The sequence below is a fragment of the Littorina saxatilis genome, linkage group LG4 (assembly GCF_037325665.1).
Source record: "Littorina saxatilis isolate snail1 linkage group LG4, US_GU_Lsax_2.0, whole genome shotgun sequence".
In the NCBI taxonomy this organism is placed as follows: domain Eukaryota; kingdom Metazoa; phylum Mollusca; class Gastropoda; order Littorinimorpha; family Littorinidae; genus Littorina; species Littorina saxatilis.
Genome location: NC_090248.1, coordinates 16,991,356 through 17,002,874, shown reverse-complemented (window position 1 = coordinate 17,002,874; position 11,519 = coordinate 16,991,356). Strand labels below are relative to the sequence as shown.

General features: G+C 38.9%; 1 protein-coding gene across 1 annotated transcript in view; it reads left to right on the top strand.

Moving 5' to 3' along the window:
- The first annotated feature begins 1,048 nt into the window (after window positions 1-1,048).
- Window positions 1,049-11,519, top strand: part of LOC138964764 (uncharacterized) — a 137,991-nt gene continuing 127,520 nt past the window's right edge. The window contains exons 1-2 of the mRNA XM_070336806.1: window positions 1,049-1,219; window positions 10,927-11,009. The gene's annotated coding sequence lies outside the window, so the exon portion shown is untranslated. The remainder of the gene's footprint in view (window positions 1,220-10,926; window positions 11,010-11,519) is intronic.

Genomic DNA, 11,519 nt, shown 5'->3' with positions numbered 1-11,519 from the left:
AATGCGGCGCTTTGTTGGAAATCAAATGAGGTTTCGGGAAATCCCGATTATTCCAACTCTGCCCCGGATTCTTACTTTGCGCCCAACACAGGTGTTGCGACCCATCTCGTCATCGGCGCTTTTCCGCAAATGACCTGCGCTTTGTTGGAATTCCAACAATGGCCGCCATTGTAGGAATTCCAACTTTGCGCTACGCGATTCTAGAAATGTACCGCGCGCATAGTGAGAATTCTGCTCTTTCTTAGAATGCGATGTAAAATGATACAAGTCATGATGGCCCATGATGATCCTTGTGTTTTAAAGTGATCAATGCTTAGTCTTGAAAAAGCAGATGCATTGTATATAACGCACTTTTGATAACTTCGGTGGGCTGTAACAACACAGTTCAACGACCCATCCCGGCCACTCGACCAAAACGCACCAATTTTACGTAATTTTTAACGTTTCAGATCTTACATTTTACAACAACATGGTAATCTAGGTTCTTGAAACGTGATGTGCAAGTCTGTGCGCTATATTGATGTGATTGATTGTTGCAAAATGTTGATTCAAATTAAAGTTCTGATTTCAGCCTGTTGTAACAAACTAACACTCTACTCTGAGAAAAAAAAATCATTGTGTTCAAAATAGATCGAGACAGCAGCAACTAGCTAGCTGCATGCGCTCAGTGTCACTGAGAGAATTGTTACACAGTGTACACCCCCCCCCCCCCCCCCCCATTCAAGACTTCCCCTGTATAAGACCTTGCTTTTTCATATACCTTATGCATGACCTGTGAAAAGGGTATACTTTTTTGTGCCAGGCGAAGGGTTGCCATTTCTAGAACGAGGCAGCTCGTTTCCGGAAATGCGGCGCTTTGTTGGAAATCAAATGAGGTTTCGGGAAATCCCGATTATTCCAACTCTGCCCCAGATTCTTACTTTGCGCCCAACACACGTTTTCGAAGAAATCGAATTTTGAGGCGAAATCTATCAAATGTCACCACCAATTTCCTTCGCTTGCTAAAAACTGCAATGCCTTCCTCCCTGAAATAAATTGACTTCTTTAATTTGACAAGGAAACAACATTTCAGTCTCGGGTATATATATATATCGAATCGGAAAGCTGAACGCAGTGGGAATCTTGAACGCACTTCACCGGAAACGAATTTTCTGAAATCTTCATGAATCCGGAAGTAAACAGCCAGACCAGACGACATTTGAAAGAAGAAGCATAACAGGTTAGTTATGCATTTCTAATTGTTCTGTTTAGTGGCGATGAATGTGTCGCATAATTGTCCAGGAAAGGATAATTGATAGGATTAGTGTAATCGTGCGCTGGACCAGAAGCCGACAATGCGCCTGAAAAGGTCCGATCAATCTGTTTTCCATTCTGACCTACTGACCGTCGACCCAGTGCCTAAACGAAGTGCCTACACAGTACCAATCACTAAAACCTGTCGATAAAACAGCCAGGTAACTAAAATGCAAAAGTTCGCTCACAAATTAATGTTAGTATGTCTGGTCACGAACAGGTATACCTATATATATTATTCTTCGTCACAATCGCAAACCGACGTTAGATCACAGATGAACTTAAAACCCAGCGTTCTAATGAGACTATTCCAATGAAATAAAATGTTCGCACTGGCTATACGCACTCGGAGTGTATACAAGATTCTGCCCCTATATACACTCCGGCGTTAACTCTTGGTCGTGAAGCAAATTTGGGTAATCTTGAACTTTAGCGTGTTAAATTCATAGCTCATAATTCAGAGGCATTTAAGTCTCCAAATTTGTAGAACCTGCACTTGTAATCATAACAAGTCATTTTAGATCCCTTTGAAGTTACGGAATGATTTCCGATGAACTGTACGAATGCATTTCGTTTACATGGTCAAAGAAGGAATTATCCGTATGTGCGGACAAGGGAGACACCTCTTTCGTGTAAATGATATCCCATGGTTGACAACGTACGCCATTTTCGGTGCAGTTTTGTCGATTGAACAACCAAATTAATTAATTATGCTTAAGTTTGTAGCTCAATCCGTCAATTAATTTCACGACAAATGTTCTTTGGCTTGCTTACATGGACTTGTATCAAAAATAAGACAAGAATGTCACTGGATTCTGAGCTAGGAATTTAACACGTTAAAGTTCAAGATTACCAATTTGCCATTCAAAGCCACTTAATGTGATTTGGTTATCACAGATTGAAAAAAACAAAAACAATCTGATGCTCCACGACCTTTACAGTAATGTAGATTTCATTCTCTGAGTGTACAGAAAAGACCAGAAAACTACATCAACACTCGGAGTGTCATTCGATGCCATTTTACGAAGGACCGTAGTGCACTTTCGATTCATAGTATCAAAGTACGCTTGAGACAAATGCACGAAAAACAAACACACACAAAAACTGATACTGCTCGGCAGTTTATTCTCGGAGTATGGAACACGCTTTGAGTGGTTATCGACCCAGAAGTGGTTGTACAATATACATTGTTTGCCAACCCTCGACACTCCGAAAAAGAGATAGAGGAAGTCAATGTCAGATCGATTTTAACTTGGCTACTTCTTAACGACTTGTAAGGGGTCATTTCATTGGCTAAAGATTTGTAACAGAGCTTTTCATTGTTGGAGTGTATACAGACCCATCGATCCTGTATACACTCGGAGTGTGTATAGCTTTTGCCTAAAATTGTAATCTCTGCTCAGGATTACTCTTATTCGTACGCCATGCTCGTTAAAATATTTTGCCTCATGGTCTCCACGTGAATGCTGTTAAATGAGTAGTAGATTTAAAAATAATTTATATCGCCTAAATCATATGATATATATATAATATATATATATATGGGTCATTTTCAGAAAAGGTACTCAGATGTGTGACAAGAAAGTGCAAAAACAAAATTTTGCCCAGAAACTTGAAAGTTCAATTTTATTAAAGTCAACACTTTCACACACAGGAATCAGCAAAAATTGGGATATTTAATCAATTGGTTGCTTTGTAGGAGGTGATCAAATATCACCGGAGGCCTAGTGTAACAGTTGCTACATAGTAACCAAATAGTTCTGAAAAAACATGTTTAAATGACAGAGGTTTTTTTCTTTTACCAAATCATGTTTGCTTTCAAGTCAAAAGGAAGATTCATACTAAATTTCAAAATTATTTGCAGACTAATCTATCGCTTGTGGATTTTATTTTATTTCGGTATTTCAGAGGGTCAAAAATAAGGGAAAAGTGTTTCTTGTTGTTTTTAAAGAGCAGCTGCAGAAAAATGTAGGTTATGAAACTTAGATGCTCCAATTATAGTTCCAGAAAATAAAACTTGTTGATCAATTCTAATTTTACTAACTTGTAAAAAAACAACATTAAGAAAACTGTAACAGTTGTTACAAAGTAACCAAGTTGACCATTAGGTGAGGCTGGGGGTTCTAGAGGCCAATCTATGAAAAGCAAGGGGGGTCAACATGACCAACAGGTGAGGCAGGGTGGTTCACATGACCAAAAGGTGATGATGGGGGGGGGTCAACATGACCAAAAGGTGAGGATGGGGTGTCAACATGACCAACAGGTGAGGCAGGGTGGTCCACATGACCAACAGGCAAGGCAAGGGGGTCAACATGACCAACAGGTGAGGCAAGGGGGTCAACATGACCAACAGGCGAGGCAGGGGGGTCAACATGGCCAACAGGCGAGGCAGGGGGGTCAACATGGCCAACAGGCGAGGCAAGGGGGTCAACATGACCAACAGGCGGGCAGGGGGGTCAACATGACCATCAGGCGAGGCAGGGGGGTCAACATGACCAACAGGCAAGGCAGTGGGGTCAACATGACCAACAGGCGAGGCAGGGGGGTTAAAATGACCAATAGGCGAGGCAGGGTGGTTCACATGGCCAACAGGCGAGGCAAGGGGGTCAACATGACCAACAGGCGAGGCAGGGGGGTCAACATGGCCAACAGGCGAGGCAAGGGGGTCAACATGACCAACAGACGAGGCAAGGGGGTCAACATGACCAACAGGCGAGGCAGGGGGGTCAACATGACCAACAGGCGAGGCAGTGGGGTCAACATGACCAACAGACGAGGCAGGGTGGTTCACGTGACCAACAGGCGAGGCAGGGGGGTCAACATGACCCACAGGTGAGACAGGGGGGTCAACATGACCAACAGGCAAGGCAGTGGGGTCAACATGGCCAACAGGCGAGGCAAGGGGGTCAACATGACCAACAGGCGAGGCAGGGTGGTTCACATGACCAACAGGCGAGGCAAGGGGGTCAACATGACCAACAGGTGAGGCAGGGTTGTTGTCATATGTTGTTTGGTTATTTTAAGAGCAGATGAACCTCACTTTTCTATCCATTGTTTAATTGTATTGACAATAAATGATCTTATGTCTAAATTGTCTTATCTTATGTCTTATATACAACATACGGAATACGCTGATCGTGCCAAACAAGACATATATAGGCTTATGCCAATCTTTACGAATTAGAGCCCTTAGAATGAAACAATAATCTCAATCGGTCGGAATTAGATACACCTACCCTAACTGTCGTTTTTCGTTTATCTGCAAAAACTGAGTCTGTTCACTATGACTTAGACCTTGACTGTCAATACATTAATCAAAATGGATGTTTTAGAAAAAAAAGTTTGGTTTACTATATTTTAACTAAATTTGGTTAACTGTTTCGTGTCTCCGGTCCCAAGAATAGTTAACAAGTCGCGTAAGGCAAAATTACTACATTTAGTCAAGCTGTGGAACTCACAGAATGAAACTGAACGCACTGCATTTTTTCACAATGACCGTAGTCCGCCGCTCGTGCAAAAGGCAGTGAAATTGACGAGCCTGTTTAGCGCGGTAGTGGTTGCGCTGTGCTGCATAGCACGCTTTTCTGTACCGCTCTTCGTTTTAACTTTCTGAGCGTGTTTTTAATCCAAACATATCATATCTATATGTTTTTGGAATCGGGAACCGACAAGGAATAAGATGAAATTGTTTTTAAATCGATTTCGGAAATTTAATTTTAATCATAATTTTTATATTTTTAATTTTCAGAGCTTGTTTTTAATCCGAATATAACATATTTATATGTTTTTGGAATCAGAACATGATGAAAAATAAAATGAAAGTAATTTTGGATCGTTTTACAAAAAAATATTTTTATTTACAATTTTCAGATTTTTAATGACCAAAGTCATTAATTAAGTCTTAAGCCTCCAAGCTGAAATGCAATACCAAAGTCCAGCCTTCGGCGAAGATTGCTTTGCCAAAATTTCAATCAATTTTATTAAAAAATTAGGATGTGACAGTGCCGCCTCAACTTTTACAAAAAGCCGGATATGACGTCATCAAAGACATTTATCCAAAAAATGAAAAATATGTCTGGGGACATCATGTCCAGGAACTCTAATAGAAATGTACATGCCAATCGAAATAGGTGCAACATTTTATCTTGTACACACAAGTGCTCGAAAGAGAGAACAGTCGTTACATTCACAAGCGCAACAGTAACGAAAACGTGACCGTTGATAAAACTGTTGGAACAACGCGCACCATTTCATGAATCACACTTTTGAAGTTCCGCCGGTAGTGCGTATAAATACACAGGAAATATAGATCGAAATTGCTTTTCGTAAAACAATTATCATACAATATATATGTATGTTCAGTCGTTACATCAAAGAGTGGTAACGAAACTGTCCTGCTTTTATTTCAGGCTATAAAAAGTGTGTAAATAAAACTCCATACAATTTACATTCCGTCCACACAATCTGACTGCTTCACATATCAAAATAGATACCAAAAGTAGTGCCTGGAACCGTCTAATTTTACAGGCAGGGGATGCGAAGTTGGTGGATGGTTGTAGTAACGACTATTACAGTTTTTTTGTGATGCAATTTTGAACTACTTAGGGCAGAAATTTAACTTGTATTAATTTGCATATATATGAAATATGAGTTTTTCTCAACTAATCTTTGTATATTTGTTGCTGCAAAACGTATTCCATTTGGGACAACAACAGTTTGTTTGCATGGCCGATCGTCATGTCACAAATCGGCCATTTTGAAATCGACATAATTTGTACTAAATAAGTAACAGTACAACTCAATAGAAAAAGGAAGGCAACAATCTTTTGGATTTTATTCATTTATTATCACCCCCCGCGGGTTAGGGGGAGTCCCATATTGATTGGGACGAGAAAGAATTTACCCGATGCTCCCCAGCATGTCGTAAGAGGCGACTAACGGATTCTGTTTCTCCTTTTACCCTTGTTAAGTGTTTCTTGTATAGAATATAGTCAATGTTTGTAAAGATTTTAGTCAAGCAGTATGTAAGAAATGTTAAGTCCTTTGTACTGGAAACTTGCATTCTCCCAGTAAGGTACTACGTTGCAAGCCCCTGGAGCAATTTTTGATTAGTGCTTTTGTGAACAAGAAACAATTAACAAGTGGCTCTATTCCATCTCCCCCCTTTCCCCGTCGCGATATAACCTTGAACGGTTGAAAACGACGTTAAACACCAAATAAACAATCAATCATTTATTATCTCCAACACATGGAAACACGAAAATTGGCAATATAACATGTTTAAACCATTGTATTTATTCTATCAAAATAGGGGACCCTCTTTGGGTACCTTTTTTGAAAACGACCCATATATAATTATATAATACATGTGATATGAGAGCCTACTGCAGAAATGTGGTTTTCTCTTTTGCATAGGATTTTGAGAATTCTTCTCCGTTTCGCCGAAAGACTGCCTGATGAGACCTTTTCAGTTCGAAACCTAGATATAAAAATTTGGCTGAATAACAAAATGGATCTTTTTAGGTTCAGCACTCTTTTAGAAGAATGCCCATTGCACCTATCAAGCGATTTATTCTCCTACAACTACAAGAGGACTTTGCCTGGGTTATTCTTTCGATCAGTGTTGCAATCGGACCTGAAAGGGGTAGATATATACCCAGTAGGCTGTCTGTGAAGAGTTCTTTCTATAGATCAATTTATACACACACACACACACACACACACTCCTCTTTCTTTTCTTCTAGACTAGTGTGTTTGCTCATTTTAAAACACCACATTGGCGTGTAAGCAGCAAAGACACACAGAGTAAAGGATGAGCTCCCTTGCTTATGGCGTAATTCTTCCACATTCTTGCTTTTGACGTACCGTACTTTTCGGACTATAAGGCGATACTTTTTTCTTTTTTTTTTCATTTAAAATCGTGGGGTCGTCTTATACACGACGTCGCCTTATTCTCGGATAAAATAGGTTTCACGAGCACTGTGAACTTGAAATCAATGAGCAACTATAACAACCATTTTCTGGGAGTGAGAGTGACGACGACGACAACGACAACGAGTGACGATTGAGGTACCGCTGATCTTCTTCCCTGACTTTCTGTTTGAAACAGTGTTTCGTGCCGATTTTGAGCGGTCGCCATGTTTGATCATTGATGTTGTTTTTTGTGTTTTTTCCTACGTACGATGTTTTTCCTCATTTTTTTTCTTTCTTTTTTTTCTTTCATAGCTGTCGCCTTATGCACGACACCATCGCCTTATCCATGGCATCGCCTTATTCTAGGATTTTTGACTCACATGCGAAGCAAAAGTGAGTCTATGTACTCACCCGAGTCGTCCGTCCGTCCGTCCGTCCGTCCGGCCGGCCGGCCGGCCGTCCGGAAAACTTTAACGTTGGATATTTCTTGGACACTATTCAGTCTATCAGTACCAAATTTGGCAAGATGGTGTATGATGACAAGGCCCCAAAAAACATACATAGCATCTTGACCTTGCTTCAAGGTCAAGGTCGCAGGGGCCATAAATGTTGCCTAAAAAACAGCAATTTTTCACATTTTTCCCATTTTCTCTGAAGTTTTTGAGATTCAATACCTCACCTATATATGATATATAGGGCAAAGTAAGCCCCATCTTTTGATACCAGTTTGGTTTACCTTGCTTCAAGGTCAAGGTCACAGGAGCTCTTCAAAGTTGGATTGTATACATATTTTGAAGTGACCTTGACCCTGAACTATGGAAGATAACTGTTTCAAACTTAAAAATTATGTGGGGCACATGTTATGCTTTTATCATGAGACACATTTGGTCACATATGATCAAGGTCAAGGTCACTTTGACCCTTATGAAATGTGACCAAAATAAGGTAGTGAACCACTAAAAGTGACCATATCTCATGGTAGAAAGAGCCAATAAGCACCATTGTACTTCCTATGTCTTGAATTAAGAGTTTTGTGTTGCATGACCTTGACCTTGGGTCAAGGTCACATGTATTTTGGTAGGAAAAATGTGTAAAGCAGTTCTTAGTGTATGATGTCATTGCTAGGTTTAGTTATTTGACCTTGACTCTGAAGGTCAAGGTCATGTAAAGGTCAAGGTCAAGCATGTGAGTCGTATGGGCTTTGCCCTTCTTGTTTCAGTTTTATTTTTAAAAGTAGGGGGTGCGCCCTATACACGGCAGCGCCTTATAGTCCGAAAAGTACGGTAATTCTATTTTTAGTTTCAATTCAAAATTGCAAGTGATTTGAGTGCACATTTTGGCATTTTTAACGATGCTCTCATTCTTAACTTATGATTTATATCAAGAATCTGTCAAGGTGTCTAAAAAGTGTTACAATTTTTAGACTTTTCTAAACCTCCTTAATTTTACATGAATAAACATCTCGGTACTCCTGTCCTTCAATTGCAGGATTTGATTTTTCAGTCGAGTGTCAAGTGTTTATCAAATATTTGCAGATAAAGCACAAATGATTGTACGTTACATAATTTACACCAGAACATAATTTTAAGGTGCTGTCATTTTCTTAGGTTCAGCTTTAGGCAACTGTTTCACTATCCAATAGCTGGATGGCTGAATGTAGAATTCATCTGTACTAAGCAACACTTGAAAATAGTTGCTCCTGCCTCAATATACATAAGCAAATTCATTTATCCGTTGGTTACTTTACACCAAAGCTCAGAATCAAGGATACATTTCAACATTTACCTTATAACACTGTGTTTAAAACAATGAAATTCTCTATGGAAGTGCAGAAAAGGTTCCAGTTAATTTTCATGTCATTTGCTTTGCAAACTTCAACCTCAATCATCAGGCTATTACGTAATTTGAAAAAAACACGGTCACTGGTGTATAAATTATCAAATCACCCTCTTTAATTCTTTTTACACTATTTTTGTCTGCAGTTTTTTGAGTTACAAACAAAAAATCATAACAAATCCTTTTCACAATAGAATAGTCAGGTTGGTGCTCCACTACGGTACCAAATGTTCGTTTTACCCATGAACTGTACGTTACTTTACACCAAACAGCAAATACAAGGTACTGAATTTACATTTAATGGGATATGATCAATCTGAACCTTTTCTCCCTTGCCTGCAGTAGTATTTAAGGGTGCTGCCTCCTTGTTGAATGGCTCTTGGACATTCCGTGCACTTCGTGGGATGTCATAGCTCCGTTTCGCACTTACCACTGTCCAGTTTGGTTTGGTTTGCTTCACTACTTCCATTACTCCTGGAAAATAGTGACTTGTTTCCAAGCGAAAGCTGCACCATCAATTGACCACTGCTTAGTCATGCGGAGCTTGAACCAGACAGAGGAAACATGACTCCTAAAGCAAACAAGTCGAGCAGACACAGTACACCCACGAAACGCAATCATACGAACAGTGATATCTCCTATGATGAGTTCCGTTTCGAAATCCCATGGTATAGAACTTTTAGTCAGTCACACACAGCACACCAAACAAAGATCTTCAAGCGAAGAGAATTGGCTTTCTGAGTTGTGAAAGACCCACTTCCAGACACGACGGACTGCATTCAGACTCTTGAAAACAACTTCAGTACGTGACATAGTCATACCTGTACATCTTTAGCTAACAAATAAGATCAGAAGTTCAGGACGGAACTATTACATAAGAGATACGTCATTATACTTCAACTACTGAATCTCTCTTTGCAGTTATGTTTTTGTACCCAGCAAAGGAAAAATACTAACAAAAACATCTATTTGAACAATAACTGCTGTAGTAGTTTGTCATTTTGATACACAATACGTAATGTGGGCACTTCTAGCTTCATTAATGACGCTAATATTTCATTTTACCTAAACTCAGAGCGTACGGACATCTTACCGTAACCTCGTATCTGATGGAAACAATTTATTTACTGCCGTGTTTAGATGTTAAAAAAACTCGTAAGTCGACATACAAGGTTTTCATCTGCCAAAACTGAAAAACACTCGAACGGAAAAAACTCATAACTCAAGTTACGTGCAATTTTGGTTCGCGGTTTTGCCAAAATGATATACAAGGTATTTTTGTACCCATTTTTAACTGACTTCTAGTGATCTCAGGATTTCACCAGAATAACCAAAAAATAGAGAAAAAGTCATAGATTATTTTGATGTAAAAAAGTAGACTTCGCAAAAAATTGAGTTACGAGGTTTCAATCGGACAAGGACGATATATATATATATGTTGAGTACAAATGTCAGTGATTGTCACATAACAGACTTACAAAAGCATGTATCTTTTAAACATGGGTGAAACTTTTCCGCCTGTCGGTGGAAATCCACCAAATGAAAATGGTCAAATAAGGAATTCCTTTTTAGAACATTTGTGAGACTGAGCGGTTTATTACTAATGTCACTGTCATGGCAGTCTTTACACAGGCTGTTCACAACAGAACATCGCACACAAAAATTATCATACACAGACTAAACTTATGTGACTGTTAGGTTTTGATTTTCAGACAGTTTATATAGCCTACTTACATTGACTTGGTGGCCTTTTAGTAGAGAAAATTTGCATTCATCATCTATTAGTATTAACCAGTTGTGTTTTGCTTTGGGATACGAAAAGTTCTTTTGGAATTTCACAAGTAAGACATACTAACTTGAAATTTATTTCTTATTTGATTCAAGCTACGAATCAACACTCTTTTGATAGACATACCCCTGAAATGATGTCTGATGAATTCAAAAGCAGGAAAAACATCGTGTGCAAGGTAAGTGAGGTTAAACTGTGAGGTTTCTGTGTTATTTGTCCACGTTTCTTGTTCAAACTGTGTCCTGAAAGTTAGCAAGTGAAACACACTTACTTGAAACTTTTTTAAAATTTGATTCAAGCTATGAATCAACACTCGTTTGATAATTTAACTTGTGAAATGATGGATATGAAAGCAAGGCAATCGAGGGAACTGAGGGAACTGTGTAATTCTCTTTGTAAAATAAAGTTCAGTCTCAATCTCATTATTACATGTACTTGTCTAAACCTTCTTTTTATGAACCTAAGTGGTTTCTGTTGGTATAAATTGTTTTAAATCAAAGACCACCTCCAGAGTTGAAGCATAAAATCACAAACATGTATTTAAATATAAAGGAAGAAGAGAAATCAAGCACACACATTCTGAACATGTACATTTCAATTAATCTATAAAATATTAAGTGATTTTGTTTTGTTGAATAATCAGAATATGAAGTGATTTTGTTTTGTTGAATAATCAGAATATGAAGTG